The sequence below is a fragment of the Oncorhynchus gorbuscha genome, linkage group LG03, assembly GCF_021184085.1.
Source record: "Oncorhynchus gorbuscha isolate QuinsamMale2020 ecotype Even-year linkage group LG03, OgorEven_v1.0, whole genome shotgun sequence".
Taxonomy (NCBI): Eukaryota; Metazoa; Chordata; class Actinopteri; order Salmoniformes; family Salmonidae; genus Oncorhynchus; species Oncorhynchus gorbuscha.
The window spans coordinates 46291282-46313174 of record NC_060175.1 but is presented as its reverse complement, the minus strand read 5'-3'; the positions used below and the strand labels follow the sequence as shown (position 1 = coordinate 46313174).

Below are 21893 nucleotides of genomic sequence, written 5' to 3'. Positions count from 1 at the left end.
CTCTCTCTCCCACTGAACCATGTCACTCTCTCTCCCAGTGAACCACGTCACTCTCTCTCCCACTGAACCATGTCACTCTCTCTCCCACTGAATCATGTCACTCTCTCTCCCACTGAACCATGTCACTCTCTCTCCCACTGAATCATGTCACTCTCCCTCCCACTGAACCATGTCACTCTCTTTCCCACTGAACCATGTCACTCTCTTTCCCACTGAATCATGTCATTCTCTCTCCCAATGAACCATGTCACTCTCTCTCCCAGTGAACCATGTCACTCTCCCTCCCACTGAGCCATGTCACTCTCCCTCCAAGTGAACCATGTCACTCTCTCTCCCAGTGAACCACGTCACTCTCTCTCCCACTGAGCCATGTCACTCTCTCTCCCAGTGAACCATGTCACTCTCTCTCCCACTGAGCCATGTCACTCTCTCTCCCAGTGAACCACGTCACTCTCTCTCCCACTGAGCCATGTCATTCTCTCTCCCACTGAACCATGTCATTCTCTCTCCCACTGAACCATGTCTCTCTCTCTCCCACTGAACCATGTCACTCTCCCTCCCACTGAATCATGTCATTCTCTCTCCAACTGAATCATGTCATTCTCTCTCCCACTGAATCATGTCACTCTCCCTCCAACTGAACCATGTCACTCTCTCTCCCACTGAGCCATGTCACTCTCTCTCCCAGTGAGCCATGTCACTCTCCCTCCAACTGAACCATGTCACTCTCTCTCCCAGTGAATCATGTCACTCTCCCTCCAACTGAACCATGTCACTCTCTCTCCCAGTGAATCATGTCACTCTCTCTCCCAGTGAATCATGTCACTCTCTCTCCCACTGAATCATGTCACTCTCTCTTCCACTGAACCATGTCACTCTCTCTCTCCCAGTGAATCATGTCACTCTCTCTCCCACTGAACCATGTCACTCTCTCTCCCACTGAGCCATGTCACTCTCTTTCCCACTGAATCATGTCATTCTCTCTCCCAATGAACCATGTCACTCTCTCTCCCAGTGAACCATGTCACTCTCCCTCCCACTGAGCCATGTCACTCTCCCTCCAGTGAACCATGTCACTCTCTCTCCCAGTGAACCACATCTCTCCCACTGAGCCATGTCACTCATGTCACTCTCTCTCCCACTGAGCCATGTCCCAGTGAACTCTCTCTCCCACTGAGCCATGTCATTCTCTCTCCCACTGACCATGTCATTCTCTCTCCCACTGAACCATGTCTCTCTCTCTCCCACTGAACCATGTCACTCTCCCTCCCACTGAATCATGTCATTCTCTCTCCCACTGAATCATGTCATTCTCTCTCCCACTGAATCTCCCACTGAATCATGTCACTCTCTCCCACTGAATCATGTCACATGTCTCTCTCTCTCCCAGTGAATCATGTCACTCTGAACCATGTCTCCCACTGAATCATGTCACTCTCTCTCCCACTGAATCATGTCACTCTCTCTCCCACTGAATCATGTCACTCTCTCTCCCATGTGAAGTGAATCATGTCACTCTCTCTCCCACTGAATCATGTCACTCTCTCTTCCACTGAACCATGTCACTCTCTCTCCCAGTGAATCATGTCACTCTCTCTCCCACTGAATCATGTCACTCTCCCTCCAACTGAACCATGTCACTCTCTCTCCCAGTGAATCATGTCACTCTCTCTCCCAGTGAATCATGTCACTCTCTCTCCCACTGAATCATGTCACTCTCTCTTCCACTGAACCATGTCACTCTCTCTCTCCCAGTGAATCATGTCACTCTCTCTCCCACTGAATCATGTCACTCTCTCTTCCACTGAACCATGTCACTCTCTCTCCCACTGAAAGGTTCTCAGAGACTAAAAGTAGGAGATATGCACCCAATGCACTCATTATTAATCTTTGCCCCTATGCCCCAATGCACAGACACAATGTAGCTGTATCTGTCCAGTGTCCATTAGGTTTGAGGAGACTCAGACTGAGTAAGGTTTGTTATTTCATTTCCTTCCCCATGTTTGTGGAGCAGACAAGGTTCCCGTGTTAAGTACAGTTTGTGTTAACTATTCACTCTTGAAAAAGGTATCTGCTAAATTATTATATTATTATCACCATAAGTAATTTGCATGTGTTGTGTGTTGGAGTTGACTACTAAGCTGATGTCAGAGTCCCAGATTCATCTGTATATTTCTGCACCCTTCAAGTTCCAGGCTGAAGCACAGAGAAGCCCATGGGAATAACTTGACCAGGTTAAGGCCTCCTGGGACTGCTTGAGTGCACAGATAACACAGTGATTGACAGGCTACATGGGGCATATGCTGCCACTCACTCCTTCACATGCATGCCCCATACACTCGCTTTTATCTCTCTCTCCAACTCTCTCCTCATCTCCTCTCTTTCTCTTTCTCCTCTATTGGGTTATGACCATGGGTTTTTCACCAAATCCTTGAGGATGCGGAAAATTAACCGTGTGGAGGGTTTACTCCAACCACTCTGCCTGTGTGAGCTTAAAACCATGAGGCTGTGACCACCAGAGAGTGGTGTGTTTCCCAACATACAGCCTTATTCAGAGCCTCAGTCCCCACACAGCCTCAGTCTCCACACAGACTCAGTCAGAGCCTCAGTCTCCACACATCCTCAGTCAGAGCCTCAGTCTCCACACATCCTCAGCCAGAGCCTCAGTCTCCACACAGCCTCAGTCAGAGCCTCAGTCTCCACACAGACTCAGTCAGAGCCTCAGTCTCCACACAGCCTCAGTCAGAGCCTCAGACTCCACACAGCCTGTCAGAGCCTCAGTCTCCACACAGACTCAGTCAGAGCCTCAGTCTCCACACAGCCTCAGTCAGAGGCTCAGACTCCACACAGCCTGTCAGAGCCTCAGTCTCCACACAGCCTCAGTCAGAGCCTCAGTCTCCACACAGCCTCAGTCAGAGCCTCAGTCTCCACACAGCCTCAGTCAGAGCCTCAGACTCCACACAGCCTGTCGGAGCCTCAGTCTCCACACAGCCTCAGCCTTCCCTCTTTAAGCTAGGTGTCTGGCCTGCAGAGATACATACCGCAGTGCTGTAGCTGTCTCTCTGGATCTCCCAGTATCCTTCCAAACCTCCTCCCAAACCTTCCCCAAAACAGAGCAGATGAAACTAACAGGAGAGGAGTATGAGCACCACCAAACCAACTACATACTTTCCCCTACCCCTAACCACCACCCCCTTTAACTTTTGTTGACTCATTTTACAAACTCCAGTCCGGTGCCCTAGGGCAATAAAACTCCTGATTACTAGAACGCGGTCATTAAAAAATAACACACAGCAAACATCAATACCTGCCTAGAAGCCTTTTGGTTTAGGTCAATCATCCCAGTCAGTTAATGGTCTCTAAAAAACAGGGCAAATTCATCACCAGCCCTAATCACATTCTCCAAGTCCACATCTCACACAGAACAATAACAGTAATGATATTAGTGAAGTGCTGGTAATGTGATGTGATTCCCTACAGTCAGACAGTGCTGATTGATTGAGGAAATTCAAGGTAGCCCAATGCTGTCATAATGCTGTCAGGGTATCCCATCTCCACACTGTGCTGTGAGCAGCTCCTGCTGTTTGCTGTGGAAGGGAAGGATTGAGATGGCAGATTGGACACATTAGATGCTACTTCATTGGAACAAAGAGAGATTAGTATTTTGTTCTGGAAGTGAGACAAACATGTTTTCCCAAACAGAGAAATGCTGTGACTGCTGGGTCAACAGACTCAATTAACCTTTGTGGAGAGTAATATAAGATTTTGAAGGAAGAATACACACATATTAATGGTCAACTCAATGTGCTGTTTAGGCAGACACACACACACACACACACACACACACACACACACACACACACACACACACACACACACACACACACACACACACACACACACACACACACACACACACACACACACACACACACACACACACACACACACACACACACACACACACACACACACGACAAAGGAATGCAACATCCCCGTTGACGTTTTCCCACTGAAAATATTTCCTCTCAGGTTCTAAGATGGAGGTGTGAGGCGCTATGACAATATTTGATGGGATTCAGAGCAGCTCAGATCAGCTTTAGAGAGACAAACCCTCAATTTGCTCTACATGGAATAATGCTTTAATAATGGCACCTAAGATTTCCCAGTCTGCAATGCTCACCATATCTGAAGCAATAGTGGCCCGATTGGAGTCCGCATTAAACTGTCAATGTGAATTTATCAAATTGAAGGTTGTTCCTAAAATTTCCAATGTATATTTGCAGCTGTTTTTGGATTAATATTAATGCACTATGGTTCTGATTTGGTATGTATAACAATGTACTGTACAATGTACTGTAACCTCCAACATACTGGACAATGCACAGTCCAGAGTGTGGTGTGAGATTGTGTGGGGTGAGTTGTCACTAAACAATCACTCACACACTCTCTCACTCAATTATCCTCCCATGCACCAACTTTAGAGGTATCGTCTCACATGAGTAGGGTTGCACCAAGTTGCTATTCAACAGTAAAACTGTAGAATGTTTCTCTCCGCTCTATTGTGCTGGAGCTCTGCAGGGCCTGGGCCAGCCAGAACCTCTGAATGGGGAGACCACAGCATAACGTCAGGCTTTCTGCACCACCGTCTCTCTGACAGCCAAGCACTGCCTCCTGGATCCTCCACTCTCCATCTCCCCTCCACATCCTACATTCATATTCAGAGCCTCCACTGGTCCCTGTCATTCTCACCCTACTGAGCCCAGGCACAGTGGCAGTGGGCTGGGCCGTGAAAGCAGGCGAGCAGGGCGAGGCCAGGGCCTGTTTTATCCCCACTCAGAGGAACTGGTGGGAGGTTTACAGACACTCACTTTGAAGATGAGGAGAGAGATAATCCCAGGAGACACACACAAATCCTATGTGTGTGAATGAGACAGGGAACAAGAGAAACTGAAAAAAGCGAAAACATAAATGACAACGAAAACATAAGAAAAGATGTTTACTTATTTATGCCATTCACAGTCCATCTCCACAATTCACAGCCCTAAACAGTTATCAGATCACATGATTACAGTATACTTATTTCTAACAAACAACGCTCTCTTTCTATCTTGTCTTGTTAATAACCATCTGAAAATATCCCTACTACATGTACTGACAACGCTGACAAGCCCTTGAAATAAAACATAAAAACAGTGTGTGTGTTTTTCAATCAACAGCGTCATGTCGGGGGTCTGATTTTGGGAACAGCAGGACACACATCCTCCCTGCGTCCTCCCTACATCCAGTTCCCGGGTTAGACAGCCCTCCATTTGCAACGCCACGCCGGCCTGAGCACGGCACTGGCCTGCCTCCAGCTGAAAGCCATTTGACAGTGTCTGATCAATCATGCCATCTCATTACCCTCAACTCCCTGCTCTGTCATAGCAGGGCCATAGACGAGAGGACAGGACTGACTGCAGGGAACAGGTAACCGCCTGCCGGTCACCTTGAGCAGAAATATGACCAAAAAGAGGAAGAAACAAACCTAGACTCAACCTAACTGTGGTGGAGCCTGCTGCTTGGGATGCAGACTTGGCTGGTGGGCCATCTTTGGATGTGCCTGTGTCTGGGTTCTGTGGGAAGTGAATTATTACGCGGGCAACGCTTCACAGGAGCAGACTTCCTCCTGGATTGACTCAGAGCTGACCTGTGGAGTAATGGTCCTGGCTGGTTCTGGCAGCTGGAGTAGAGAGGCGTGTAGAGAGGAGGGCTGGCAGAGCTCTCCCTCCTAATCTAGACCTGTCTCTGGGCCAAGCAGCTGTCAGAGTTACCCTGTCCTAGCCTGTCCTAGACCTGCACCATGACAGAGGGTGGCAGAGGGTGCCAGGCTGCTTCACCTGACCACCACGACCCACAGTCATCCATCTCAGTGCTGAGTTCACGTCTGACCCAGAGCCTGTAATGTCTTTAGGGGAGGGGATGTTGATGAAGAATGCCCTGCAGTAGATCACATAGAGCTGCTAGAGAAGCCAAGTCCTGGCATAATGCACTGCTGTCATTGTGTCTTGTTGCAATTCCATTTGTAACAAGTGGGCATACTGAAAACTACAGAAATGTATTAGAAGTGCCAGTTCACTTTCAGTTAGATTGTTGGCAGACCTCCTGACACTTGTGTATTGAGTGAGTGTGTCCTAGGGTGAGTATGAGATGTGTGTGTGTGTGTGTGTGTGTGTGTGTGTGTGTGTGTGTGTGTGTGTGTGTGTGTGTGTGTGTGTGTGTGTGTGTGTGTGTGTGTGTGTGTGTGTGTGTGTGTGTGTGTGTGTGTGTGTGTGTGTGTGTGTGTGTGTGTGTGTGTGTGTGTGTGTGTGTGTGTGTGTGTGAGTGATAAGTGTGGGTGGATTGTGTAAGTGGCCACTACAGGGTGATTGAGTGTGCTTGCAGGTTAAGGGGTGGTGTTATGTTTTCACAAGGCCCCTTGTCTGTCTGTTAAATGTATGTTTCCCCGACTGCTCGGCCATTTACTAACATGTTACTTTACTGCTGTTTCTGCAGCTAAGAGGAGATGCAGATGGCTCCCAGCAGAGAGAGCGAAAGAGAGGGAGAGAGGGGGAGAGGGGGAGAGGTAGAGAGAGAGATAGGGCAGGGGAGCCAGCCATCCGGTACTCTCCTCCCTTAATAAAGGCCATGCTGCAAGTTAAATTTGCCAATATAAATACAATATATATATGCGTTAGTCACCCACGCCTCCTACATGCGCTAGTAACCCACGCCCCCTCAAGTGCATGACTCAGCCTGGGATTTTGCCTTTGAGACTCCGGAGCTGACAGCGGACAGCACCTGGTGAAGACACCGGTTCTACAATACTCTGCCTTTTAAATGTGTACATGATTTTTGTTGGTAAAAGGAATGAACTTAGCATTGCTAGCTGGCTTCTGACTTATTCATCCTACTTTACTAGCAACAACTGGCAAGCTGTATGATTGATAAAGTTGATAGCAATGGCATTAGATAGCCAGCTAGCTAGATTGAAACTGCTAGGTTCACCACCTTAGCCAGCTAAGTGGACTCTAGCTAGGTTTCTAGAATTAACAACTTTATACTGTATTTGCTTGCTATACTACTGAGTATTGTTTACACTTTTTGTCAAATTACTTCCTTCCCCTGCCTGTTTATTGATGCATTGGTGACTGAAAAGTTGGCAAGAAAAATGCCCCTGCAAATAGGCTGTTCTTTTGGTATAATTTGGATGAATAGGCTTGTGCACATTTACATTAGTGTTTCATTAGTTAGCTAAGTGCACTTTCACATATCCCCTTATATCTGGATCATGGAGCGTTTGGTACCCTGATCTGCGCTATAAAGCATGTGTGAAGTGCAAACAATCCCTGGCTGAAACAAATCCTGAACCTGCATGAGTAGTGGCTCCAAGATCGAGGAACAGAGTACCAGGTATTGTGACATGGCAGCGCAAGTGGGCCCTAGCAATAGTACAGGCAATGCTTCTGAACTTGAATATTTGTATGTGAATTTCCATATAAATAACACTAACAAAAGGGTTGAATTGTTCAGGAACTTGTGCAGTGAACATGGCTTTGGTGATGAAAGGTACACAGCATTCAGTAAGTATTCAGACCCCTTCCCTTTTCCATATTTTATTACGTAACAGCCTTATTCTAAAATTGATTGAACTAAATGTTTTCCTCATCAATCTACACACAATACACCATAATGACAAAGCGAAAGCTCAGGCACTTCCTGTTTGTATTGATCATCCTTGATATGTTTCTACAACTTGATTGGAGTCCACCTGTGGTAAATTAAATTGACTGGCCATGATTTGGAAAGGCACAAACATGTATATATAAGGTCCCACAGTTAACAGTGCATGCCAGAGCAAAAAAAAACAAGTCAGGATTCTTGCATTGCTCGGTTTGGTCAGGCGGCCAGCTCTATGAAGAGGCTTTGTGGTTCCAATCTTCCATTTAAGAAGAAGATTGAGATTTTCCATCTTAAATGGAAGAAGACCCGATGGTCACTCTGACAGAGCTCCAGAGTTCCTTTATAGTAGAGTGGCCAGATGGAAGCTACTCCTCAGTAAAAGGCACATGACAGCCTGCTTAGAGTTTGCCGAAAGGCACCTAAAGACTCTCAGACCATGAGAAACAGGATTCTCTGGTCTGATGAAACCAAGATTGAACTCTGTGGCCTGAATGCCAAGCATCATGTCTGGAGAAAACCTGGCAACATCCCTACGGCGAAGCATTGTGGTGGCAGCATGCTGGGACTGGGAGACTAGTATGGATCCAGGGAAAGATGAACGTAGCAAAGTACAGAGAGATCCTTGATAAAAAAAACACCTCCAGAGCTCTCAGGACCTCAGACTGGGGCGAAGGTTCACCTTCCAACAGGACAATGACCCGAAGGACACAGCCAAGTCAACGCAGGAGGGGATTCGGGACATGTCTCTGAATGTCCTTGAGTGGCCCAGCCAGAACCCGGACTCCCCATCCAAACTGACAGAGCTTGAGAAGATCTGCAGAGAAGAATGCGAGAAACTCTCCAAATACAGGTGTGCCAAGCTTTTAGTGTCATACCCAATAAGACTTGTAGATGTAATCGCTGCCAACGGTGCTTCAACATAGTACTGGATAAAGGGTCTGAATACTTATGTAGATTTGATATTTACGGTTTTTATTTTTAATACATTTGCAAACATTTCTAAAAACCTGTTTTTGCATTGTCGTTATAAGGTATTGTGTGAAGATTGATGAGGGATTTTAGAGTAAGGCTGTAACGTAACAAAAATGTGGAAAAAGTCAAGGGGTCTGAATATTTTCTGAATACACTGCACATGATGCATTTATTGTCATCTCCCTATCAGATCACTGCATGCTGTGACATGGGCTTGGATTGTGGCACACATCTTCTTCTGTGGTTCCGGAAGCAAGGGCCTTACCTGGGAGTACAGCAACAGTCTCTCTGTCTCACAACCATTCTGTCAACTTGTACTATATCTACCCATTGCACACCATTTTGTGATATCGGTTACTACAAATTAAATGGCATCCATGTGAATTTATAGCTAAAATATTATTTACATTATGGAACCATGTATAATTTCTAACGTGAGCTAGCTAGCCAACATGCATTATTTCTGACATACCACGATCCAGCTTACTTTACATCTGACAGATATTTAGCTACTGTAGATATCTAGATAATGTGTATGATAATTGCAGCTAGTTCATTATCTAGCTAGCTAACTTGATACGTGTAAAATGCAGCTAGCTAGCTAACTAGATAAGTGTAAAATTCAGCTAGCTAGCTAACTAGATAAGTGTAAAATTCAGCTAGCTAGCTAACTAGATAAGTGTAAAATGCAGCTAGCTAACTAACTATATACGTGTAAATGCAGCTAGCTAGTTAACCAACTATGCAGTTAGAAAAGACAATCAACTTACCATACTTTTCTGACCAATTAGGCAATTACTTCTCACTCCTAGGTTGAAAACAATATGCCGGTGGTCTCTTGCCCAAATAAACCCACTCTTACACTGCCATCTGATGTAGCCAGGCAGTCAATGGCTCAGCGTTCCAAAAGTATCCACCTTCATCTCATAAGTACTGTATATAATCGATTATATCTTTAATTTACAATGTCGGATTGAAAAAAAAGTGACATATCAAATTCATACATATATACACTTCTCATTATTGAAACACGGCCTTTAACAGGTGTGCATTGTTATAAGTTAATTTGTGGAATTTCTTTCCTTATTAATGCATTTGAGCAGCTGTGTTGTGACAAGGTAGGGGTGGTATACAGAAGATAACCCTATTTGGTAAAAGACTAAGTCCATATTATGGCAAGAACAGCTCAAATTAGCAAAGAGAAATGACAGTTCATCATTACTTTAACACATTAAGGTCAGTCAAGTACTTTGAAAGTTTCTTCAACTGCAAATACTATGATGAAACTGTCTCTCATGAGGACCGCCACAGGAAAGCAAGAACCATAGTTACCTCTGCTGCAGAGGACAAATTCATTAGAGTTACCAGCCTCGGAAATTGCAGCCCAAATAAATGCTTTACAGAGTTCAAGTAACAGACACATCTCAACATCAACTCTTCAGGGGAGACTGTGTGGTCAAATTGCTGCAAAGAAATAATTACTAAAGGACACCAATAAGAAGAAGAGACTTGCTTGGGCCAAGAAACATGAACAATGGACATTAGACCGGTGGAAATCCCAAATTGTAGATTTTTGGTTCCAACCACCGTGTCTTTCTGAGATGCAGAGTAGGTGAACGGATGATTTCTGCATGTGTGGTTCCCACCGTGAAGCATGGAGGCGGAGGTGTGATGGTGTGGGGTGCTTTGCTGATGACACTGCCAGTGATTTATTTAGAATTCAAGACACACTTAACCAGCGTGGCTACCACAGCATTCTGTATCGATACGCCACTCCATCTGGCTTGTGCTTAGTGGGATTATCATTTGTTTTTCAACAGGACAATGACCCAACACACCTTCAGGCTGTGTAAGGGCTATTGAACCAAGAAGGAGAATGACAGAGTTCTGCATCATCAGATGACCTGGACTCCACAATAAATTGAGATGGTTTGGGATGAGTTGGACCACAGAGTTGCGGAAAAGCAGCCAACAAGTGCTCAGCACACGTGGGAACTTCTTCAAGACCGTTGGAAAAGCCTTCCAGGTGAAGCAGGTTGAGAGAATACCAAGAGTGGGCAAAGCTGTCACCAAGGCAAAGGGTGACTACTCTGAAGAACATATATTTGGATTGTTTAACACTTTTTTGGTTACTACATGATTTCATATGTATTATGTCATCTTTTTGATCTCTTCACTGTTATTCTACAATGTAGAAAATAGTTTTTTTTTTTTTAATAAAGAAAAACTGTTGAATGAGCCTGTCCAAACCTTTGACCGTTACTGTAGAAAGACACATATGCAATTGACAATTGATACGGCTTCAAGGCCCTCTGATCACGATGACATCATTTTGAAGGATCTATTTATGTTCTGTTTATGTGTTCATTTGTTTTGTTTGTTTATCTATCTGCCAGGGTACAGAGAAGGTTTTACAGTGTACAGCATGTGTCACTCTCACTCCCTCATACATCCTCAGGCTGTATTGGATGAGTGCAATAACCTCACCAGACGTGCTCGGGGGAAAGAAAAATGTTTGCCACTCAGACATTCTGTCCTGAAAAACCTCAGAGGCTGGTATTTTCTTGTTGTAGGTCTATCCAGTATGTTCATACCTGGGTAAATTAACAGAGTAAATGGAATGAAAGAGATATGGAATGGATGGCCAATGTGAATTCTCTTTTCACTTTACATTCTTCTCCATACATTTTCTTCCCAGAGAAAAGATAGAAAATGCCATTGCATGCACCATTGAGACACACAGGCTGGCTGTAGAAATAGAATTGTGTTTACACACTGTAGTCCCAATTCACCCAGAAGGACATCATTGAAGAAGCTACAAAATGTCTACGCTCCTAGCCTAAGGCTTCTACGGCACGGTGGTGTTTCACACAGAATAGAAGGCTCTCATCGGAAATCCAGTCTCCCGTATATAACACTCCATTAGTCAAATACACTTGGTCAGCTACACATTTTTCTATGGCTGAATCAAACTCTCAGATAATTTATAAATGAGCATGCTAGGTGTCTGTCTGTATGGTGAGACGTGCCTAACCCACAAGGGCGTACAGTTATATTCTCTTTCTGCCTCTGCTCGAGCTGGCTCGCTCTGCATGAGTAGGATATTATTCCTCAACAAGAGATATTGTGATTATGTAGTGCTCCACTACCACTGATATATTTCCTACCAAGTAGCCCCATTTTAATTGTCTGTGCGAGATAAAAATGTCAGCAGCACAAAAGGAGTGCTTATGTACACACTCCTTATGCACACTCTGCTCCTCCAGCTGAGAGGTAGAACACATCTTGGCAATCCTGAGAGAAGTTGGGGAAAAAGAGGAAGTCAAAAACACGGCTGCAAGAGTAGGTCAATATAATGACTCTGTGGCTCAATGGAGTCTGGGATTAAGGGAATGTCATTCGGGTGTATGTGCGTAAGGGAGTAAGAGTGTGGTGGGGGGGGACTAAGTGTATGGCGTATATGTGGGAAATTACATACAGTATGGATGGTATGTGTGTAGGTGGTGACAGGTCAAACCCATGGACTGAAGGGCATCTGTAGGGAGCTGTGGTCTGCTGTTACCCATGCTGCATCCTCTAGGGCTCTCTCTACCCGATGCAATGGCATCTGCTCTGCTCAAACCTACACAAGGACAACGCTGCTGTAGGAGGTGAGGCTCAGAATATATTGCATGTCCCTGAGAACCACAGGAAATCTGCAAAGGTTTACAGAAAAGCTGCTCATCAGCAATGGTCCAGACATAGGAAGGGTCAGTGCATGTGAACATGCTGCTCACAGGGGAGAGGCTGGCAGACAGACAGACAGACAGCTGAGGGTGCCAGTGTGAAGGGCACAGATCATTAGAGTGCACCAAGGACCTGCATCTATACATAGGTCAAAAACACTGTTGGATTGCAAACACTCCACTTCAGTAACATTTTTCCCATATTAGGCCTGGAGGCTTTCACTCAGCATCCAGACAGCCTTGTTCAAGATTCCACGGATTTATGTCTACAGCCTCCATGAGAACAGTTTATGGTGCATCCAATAATTTCATAGACCACTTACAGATTGGCACAGTCCGTGCTTTCTTTTGTATTGGCTTTAGGAGACCAAGAAAGCCTTTCAGTCCCGTTATAAAACCATAAGTTTGAGAGTGTCTTGTAACAGTTCATTGGACCTTCACTATAGCCCGGACACCTCCATACATTAGTAATGAGTTCCCTGCAGGCTGTAGAGCTGAGTGGTTCTGTGAGGTCCTTGGGCCTCTGCTGTACTCAGTCTGACATGGCCTGCAGGCTGCCCATGGCCACTGTACAGAATTCACCAGCACCAGCCAACCTAACCCTCATCTCAACCACATACAGTGGCTTGCGAAAGTATTCACCCCCTTTGGCATTTTTCCTATTTTGTTGCCTTAAAACCTGGAATTAAAATAGATTTTTTGGGGGGTTTGCATCATTTGATTTACACAACATGCCTACCACTTTGAAGATGCAAAATATTTTTTATTGTGAAACAAATAAGACAAAAAAACACTGAAAACATAGCTCTACCTTTTGCAGCAATTACAGAAGCAAGTATTTGGGGGTAGGTCTCTATAAGCTTGGCACATCTAGCCACTGTGATTTTTGCCCATTCTTCAAGGCAAAACTGCTCCAGCTCCTTCAAGTTGGATGGGTTCCGCTGGTGTACAACAATCTTTAAGTCATACCACAGATTCTCAATTTGATTGAGGTCTGGGCTTTGACGAGGCCATTCCAAGACATTTAAATGTTTTCCCTTAAACCACTTGAGTGTTGCTTTAGCAATATGCTTAGGGTCATTGTCCCAGTCTCAAATCTCTGGAAGACTGAAACAGGTTTCCCTTAATAATTTCTCTTTATTTAGCGCCATCCATCATTCCTTCAATTCTGACCAGTTTCCCAGTCCCTGCTGATGAAAAACATCCCCACAGCATGATGCTTCCACCACCATGCTTCACTGTGGGGATGGTGTTCTCGTGGTAATGAGAGGTGTTGGGTTTGCGCCAGACGTAGGGGTTTCCTTGATGGCCAAGAAGCTCAATTTTAGTCTCATCTGATCAGATTACCTTTTTCCATATGTTTGGGAAGTCTCCCACATGCCTTTTGGCAAACACCAAATGTGTTTGCTTATTTTTTTCTTTTAGCAATGTTTTTTTTTCTAGACACTCTTCTATAAAGCCTAGCTTTGTGGAGTGTATGGCTTAAAGTGGTCCTATGGACAGATGCTCCACAGCAGAGATTGGAGTTTTGCAGCTCCTTCAGGGTTATCTTTGGTCTCTTTGTTGCCTCTCTGATTAATGCCCTCCTTGCCTGGTCTGTGAGTTTTGGTGGGCGGCCCCCTCTTGGCAGGTTGGTTATGGTGCCGTATTCTTTCCATATTTGAATCATGGATTTAATGGTGCTCCGTGGGATGTTTACAGATCTTCTTTATAACCCAACCCTGATCTGTACTTCTCCACAACTTTGTCCCTGAACTGTTTGGATAGCTCCTTATTCTTCTTGGTGCCGCTTGCTTGGTGGTGCCCCTTGCTTAGTCGTGTTGCAGACTCTGTGGCCTTTCAGAACAGGTGTATATATACTGAGATCATGTGACAGATCATTTCACACTTAGATTGCACACTGGTGAACTTTATTTAACTAATGATGTTACTTTTGAAGGTAATTGGTTGCACCAGATCTTATTTAGGGGCTTCATAGTAAAGGGGGTGAATACATATACACACACCACTTTTCCATTGTTGTTATATTTGGTTAAAAAAATGTTTAAACAAGTTGTGTATGTCCATTACATGAAATCCAAATATCTATTTAATTACAGGTTATAATGCAACAAAAAAGGAAAAACACCAAGGGGGATGAATACTTTTGTAAGGCACTGTATTCATGAGATACTTACTAAGATTATGCAGAGAGAGGCCTGTCTCTCTAGGGAGGCTGATGACCTTACATCTCAGAGAAAAAGACAGCTATTTACACAGACATCCTGGGTTAAGCAATGCCCCACAGGGATACTACCTAAGGTGGACATCCATAAACACATGCTTTAAATGCTGTGTGTGTCATCAGAAAGAGGTAATGAATATGCTGCTAATGTGTTGTATCGCTGGTAATATCTGCATAGATATGACGTATTAGGTTATATCTAATACTGTACGCCTTTCATACTAGCTAATGTTCCTCAGCCCATCCATCTCATCTAATATTGATTTATTGCTCTGGTTCTCATCCAGTGTGCTGTATGGTAACCATGTCAGGCAAGTCAGAAAATGTAGTTAATGGTTGTATTTCCAAGAGGTGGGCAAGTGAATTCACATGTAAAGGAATAATAAAGGATGGTTGATTCAGGGTGGAAAATGTCCTTTTGACTTCTCAGACAATGTTGGGGACTCTAATTGTCTCCCTACAAATTTTCTGAAACCCATTTTTAAATGTCTGTACATGAAATGAATTGGGAATAGTCCATTTCTTCAGTTTGCATGAATGGAACAATGTCTGGGGGGTACATACAGTCAGCTAGTATTATATGAAACCCTGTCGGAGCACACTGTTCCATGGTACATCTGATATCACCTCATCCTCGCTCACTCCTGTGGAGAGGAGACATGAGGAGCATGGCAGCGACACTGCTGAGAGCAAAGTCATCAAACTTACTTATCAAGGCCACATCTTAAACAGCTATGTAATCCTGCTATCTCCGGCACCATCGCCTTCCCTCCTATCTCCCCACACTGCTTCTGTACTCCGGTATTCCAGTAAGTCACCATGCACGGTATCGGCAGTCACTCCCTTCAGATTGGGTTCAGTCGTTCAGAGGCTCCCACAAACATCAAGCCTTGACAAATGGAAGAGAGAGGGATTGGAAAAACAGCCAGGGGGGATGTGGCACCTGTTACAAAGGAGAGGCTGCATGTGTTTGTGGAAAGAGTGGAGGGGTGTTGTAAACATTGATGGCGCAGGGAAAAGGGCAGGTTGGATAGGAGGACAATATTAAGACGAGGGAATCTGCACAAGGTATCTCTAAAGAGATGGGCGGTCTGCGAGATTTGAGGGGGATGGGAATAAATTGGATGCAGGGAGAGAGATAGCAATAGAGAGACATTCTATTAGAGAGAGAGAGAGAGATATGAGAGGATTTGAGATTCTATTTGCATGTACTGTATATTGTGCATCATTGTCATAGTCTGCCCCCACACTCTCTTCTGCAGCAGACTGAGCAGGGCAGCAGCAGCCCAGGCTGAGATGAGAGGATCCTGACCCTCCTGTGTTTAATATGATCCGGGCAGATAGCTAGCTTTGTGGGGCAGTGGGGAGCCCCGGCAGCCCCCTCAGGGTAATACACCTAACGTCTAGCCATCACTCACCAGACCTGGACCACAATCTAAATTATATGAGGGTCATAACTGCTTGGAAATATACTACAGTATCCTACTGAGCAAACCCGCTCTCTGTAATTCTAATAATCAGATAAAATATGTGTGTGTGGAAGGGGGGGGGTTCAGCCCAGACATGTTAAACTATGCATAAATGTAATTATATCCCTAGGATGGAACACTGTAAAAACTTGAGGATGCAATTAGGCTCCCATTGAATAACTCATCTTCTCTGGCAACAACAAATTGCATTAAAATGGACTGTGTATAGTTCTCTACCATGCGGCATTAAGATTAACGCTGGGGAAGTTAATAGTGTGTCATCTCTTGAGTCTACCCCCATCTCTAATATAAGATTAGAGAGAGGGAGAGAGAGAGAGGGAGCAAAGGATGGAGGATAAAAAACATGTTGGTTTTCTCCTCTCAGCATCTGCTCTTCCAGCTGGGACAGGACCTCAGCTATTCATCAGGCTCCAAAGTGCTGCCTGCACATATTCATCTCACTCAAAGGTCACCCCAATAAAACACCAATCTGCAATGCTCTCGCTGTTTTTAAAACCTCCTCATTTCCAAATATGTGCAACTTCTAAAGCCAACCTCATTTACATACAGCCTGGCCCAGAAATAGGGACCACATGCTATTTGCATCATTCATCCTGTCCTGTATTTCTACTCTTTTGTTGTTTGCCAGACCTCTCGGCGATGTATTTTACCTCAACAAATTAAAACCTCCATTCTACTGGCTTTATGCTATTCAATTGAAGCAACTGATTTCAACTAAGCCACCTCTCATTCCAGACTGCTCCCCTAGCTGGCTGGCTAATGGGTTGTGGAGAAACCACTTACTCATCTCTTCATACGGGCCTCATTGGGCTAAGCTATAAACGCTAGCCTGAGACACTTCTTCACACTCAACCTTACACTGACTCATTCATCAGGGCTCTGTGCAGTATGTGAGCATGAGTGTGAGGCACGTCTAGTTCACAGAGATGACCCTGGAAAGCATGAGTTGACGTTCCAGTGTAACACTCCTTATCTGTGGGCTAGTAGAGAGTGAGTTGCGCTGCTCTGTGTCGTAGGGCCCTGTCAGCTCCTCGCTGCTCCACAAGGCAGCTAATGCATCAGAGAAACGTTCGCAAGCTCTGCATTATCCCCACAGTCCTTCCTTCCTGTAGGGGATTTAATGTGACACGTAACCACACACCATAATTATTTGCGATTCAGTGGATCGTACTGCTGATAATGAAGTGGTGTTGTCGTAGTAGGAACCCGACAAGTACGGTAATTCCTCACTAATGTCGCAGAGATGTTGTAAAAGAAAGACAATTTCTGAGTGAAACGATGTGGAAAATGGCCCGCAGTGAATGTAGCCTCTCTTTTTATTCCTCAAAACAAGGTGTCCTGCCAAATCTGTGAACTGAATCAGTCCACGGAGAATGTCTGTCATCAGACGCCAGACACATAACTGATGCAGAATAAAGAGTCATACCACCTTCTAAGGGACAGAAGCAAGAGCATTATGCTGCCATTACAGCTAGGCTATGCTTTATAAATATACTGCAGATGTAACAATTCAGCCAGTCTATGTAGTATTCACCTCTGTCACTCGGTCGCGTCACACCATTGTTGGGAATTTTTGCAAGACTCTCTCTGGCATATTGTCGCCCAAGAGTTTACTGGTGCCGAGTCATTCTTAAAGGGTGCTAATTATTGTTGAATCTGAACTACAATTTAAAGTCTTGGAACACGACGACACTGTCAGATTAAGAAAATAACGGTGTCGTTCCACGAAATGGGTGCCATTTGTGTCCCTTTGATATTTTAAGTAGAAGTTAAGCATCAATAGTGCCTTTTTTGTAACAGCCTGTTATATTAAATGATGTGCACTTCAATATAGACCACATGGAGAATTCAATTAATCCAAAAACAATTATATGAGTAAAGGCTTGCTAAAGTGCCAACATTCTGCATTTTGACATGTTCCTCTATCAACCCAGTGTCACTTCTAGGAAGATTTCAACCCAAAAATGTCTCCAAGTTTCACCATCATTGCAAAGGCCTAGTTATTTTTGCTGCTTTGACAAACTGAAGATTATTATGTATTTATATATATATATATATGTCTGTCCCTCATTTTAAGGAAAACCCTCTTAAGCTCTGTCAAATCAACTGTAAATTTCGGTGTTCCTCAAGGTTCCGTTTTAGGACCACTATTGTTTTCACTATATATTTGACCTCTTGGGGATGTCATTTGAAAACATAATGTTTACTTTCACTGCTATGCGGATGACACACAGCTGTACATTTCAATGAATGAAACATGGTGAAGCCCCAAAATTGCCCTCGCTAGAAGCATGTGTTTCAGGAAGTGGATGGCTGCAAACTTTCTGCTTTTAAAGACGAACAAAACAGAGATGCTTGTTCTAGGTCCCAAGAAACAAAGAAATCTTCTGTTGAATCTGACAATTAATCTTAATGGTTGTACAGTCGTCTCAAATAAAACTGATCTCTCTTTTGAAGAACATATCAAGACTGTTTCAAGGACAGCTTTTTTCCATCTACGTAACATTGCAAAAATCAGAAACTTTCTGTCCAAAAATGATGCAGAAAAATTTGTCCTTGCTTTTGTCGCTTCTAGGTCGGACTACTGCAGTGCTCTACTTTCCGGCTACCCGGATAAAGCACTAAATAAACTTCAGTTAGTGCTAAATACGACTGCTAGAATCCTGACTTGAACCAAAAAATTTGATCATATTACTCCAGTGCTAGCCTCCCTACACTGGCTTCCTGTCAAGGCAAGGGCTGATTTCAAGGTTTTACTGCTAACCTACAAAGCATTACATGGGCTTGCTCCTACCTATCTCTCTGATTTTGTCCTGCCGTACATACCTACACGTACGCTACGGTCACAAGACGCAGGCCTCCGAATTGTCCCTAGAATTTCTAAGCAAACAGCTGGAGGCAGGGTTTCCTCCTATAAGAGCTCCATTTTTATGGAATGGTCTGCCTACCCATGTGAGAGACGCAAACTCGGTCGCAACCTTTAACTCTTTACTGAAGACTCATCTCTTCAGTGGGTCATATGATTGAGTGTAGTCAGGCCCAGGAGTGTGAAGGTGAACGAAAAGGATCTGGAGCAACGAACCGCCCTTGCTGTCTCTGCCTGGCCGGTTCCCCTCTTTCCACTGGGATTCTCTGCCTCTAACCCTATTACAGGGGCTTAGTCACTGGCTTACTAGGGCTCTTTCATACCATCCCTAGGAGGGGTGCGTCACTTGAGTGGGTTGAGTCACTGATGTGATCTTCCTGTCTGGGTTTGTGCCCCCCTTTGGGTTGTGCCATGGCGGAGATCTTTGTGGGCTATACTCGGCCTTGTCTCAGGATGGTAAATTGGTGGTTGAAGATATCCCTCTAGTGGTGTGGGGGCTGTGCTTTGGCAAAGTGGGTTATATCCTGCCTGTTTGGCCCTGTCCGGGGGTGTCATCGGATGTGGCCACAGTGTCTCCTGACCCCTCCTGTCTCAACATCCAGTATTTATGCTGCAGTAGTTTATGTGTCTGGGGGCTAGGGTCAGTTTGTTATATGTGGAGTACTTCTGCTGTCCTATCCGGTGTCCTGTGTGAATTTAAGTATGCTCTCTCTAATTATCTCTTTCTTTCTCTCTCTCGGAGGACCTGAGCCCTAGGACCATGCCTCAGGACTACCTGGCATGATGACTCCTTGCTGTCCCCAGTCCACCTGGCCATGCTGCTGCTCCAATTTCAACTGTTCTGCCTGTGATTATTATCTTTTGACCATGCTGGTCATTTATGAACATTTGAACATGTTGGCCATGTTCTGTTATAATCTCCACCCAGCACAGCCAGAAGAGGACTGGCCACCCCACATAGCCTGGTTCCTCTCTAGGTTTCTTCCTAGGTTTTGGCCTTTCAAGGGAGTTTTTCCTAGCCACAGTGCTTCTACAACTGCATTGCTTGCTGTTTGGGGTTTTAGGATGGGTTTCTGTACAGCACTTTGAGATATCAGCTGATGTAATAATGGCTATATAAATACATTTGATTTGATTTAAGCAAACCATTTACCCCTATAAAATGACTGACCATTCCACCAAGATAAGTTATTCACTGCAGGTGATATCATTTGGGTCCTCTGAACAGCATGTTTTTAGGTCTATTCATAATTGTTTCATTATCCTTGACTGAGGTGGTCGAGCTCGACATGTAAACCCTGTTCGTTCAACTGATGGTAGGAAAACTTTCACTTGATATCACTTTCATCATGTGTGGAACGTATGTATAATTCCTCATTTCATGAACACCAGGTAGTCCCAATGCTCTTCACCACATAAGGAGTAATGTTTTAGCTGATCTATAGCTAAAACCTCAACCTTGTTATCATTAACCCTTTCAAATGGCCCAACGGTGACACATGGTGTTCATGAAATTAGGAAATGTACACATGTTCCACACATAATGAAAGTTTTCCTAAAATAAATTGAGCAAACAGGGTTGACTTGTCACTTCACATCCTATAGACATGTACAAATTGCCCAAAATAACCTGTAACCCCGCACACCCACTCGGTACCGGTACCCCATGTAAATAGCCTCGTTATTGTTAAATGTTTTACTTGAGTTTATTTGATAAATATTTTCTTAACTCTTCTTGAACTGCACTGTTGGTTAAAACCTGTTGGGGACACCCTTTCCCAGCTGGGACCCCCCCCCCCCCCCCACACCCTCAGCTGGAATGTGGCGCATGGAACGCAAAAATATTCCTAAAAATATTTAACCTCCACACATTAACAAGTCCAATAGCTCAAATGAAAGATAAACAAGTTGTTTATCTACCCAGTGAGTCAGATTTCTAAAATGTTTTACGGCGAAAACATAGCACATATTTATGTCAAACCACCACCGCAGACATAGCTCATTTGCATAGCCAAGTAGGAAAAAATATGCAATCAACAAACGCAGGATTAAAAGAAAAATCATTTCACTAACCTTTTGAAATCTTCATCAGATGACAGTAATATAACATGTCATACAGTACATTCATTTTTTTTCAATAATCTGCAATATATATCCATAAATCTCTGTTTACAATGACGCATCGTTCAAAAAATGCTACTAAAATGTCAGGAGAAATGACGATAGCTCCGGCAGATAACGTCAGCTAACAAGGAATACACATCATAAACTTTGACTAAATATGCATTTTCTACATATGTATAGGAAGATACACTTCTTCTAAATGCAATCGCTGTGTTACATTTATTTTTAACGTTACAGGTTGCGTTCACTAGGCTATACTAGGAGTCGGCGCTCCAAAAGTAGCATTCTGGCTCCTCTATCTTGGAGTCCACAGAAACCCAAATTTACCACATAAATATTCCCTTACCTTTGCTGTTCTTCCATCAAAAGACCTGGAAGGGATTATACTTACCAAAACAGCATTTAGTTTTCAAGTCTGCGTCTTTCGGTTCTCAAAAACTACACATTTCGGTCAAAATGTAGCCAAAAGTCAAGTGGATGCGCACCAAAACGTCGAACTTACATATTATATGTCGAGTAAACTTGTCAAACTAACTTCATAATCAAGCTTTAACGTGTTATAAAGGTGTACAGCAATCGTGAGGACGAACAGAAACACAGGCATCGTTCAATCGATCTTGGAAAAAAGACAGGACTTGACCAGAGCGCGCATAAAAGTGACCTGTTTTTTCACGTGACCGAGAGCTTTCGGCACGCTCAAACTCCCGTGAGCGCGCGATTCTCACAATGAGAAGCCCCATTGAAAGCAGAGATCGCGCTGAATACGTAGGAACTGTTCCCAGAGCTGTAAC

General features: G+C 44.2%; 1 protein-coding gene across 2 annotated transcripts in view; it reads right to left on the bottom strand.

Moving 5' to 3' along the window:
- Positions 1-21893, bottom strand: part of LOC124020463 (chemokine-like protein TAFA-1) — a 284914-nt gene that overhangs the window by 105664 nt on the left and 157357 nt on the right. The gene's annotated exons all lie outside the window — the stretch shown is intronic.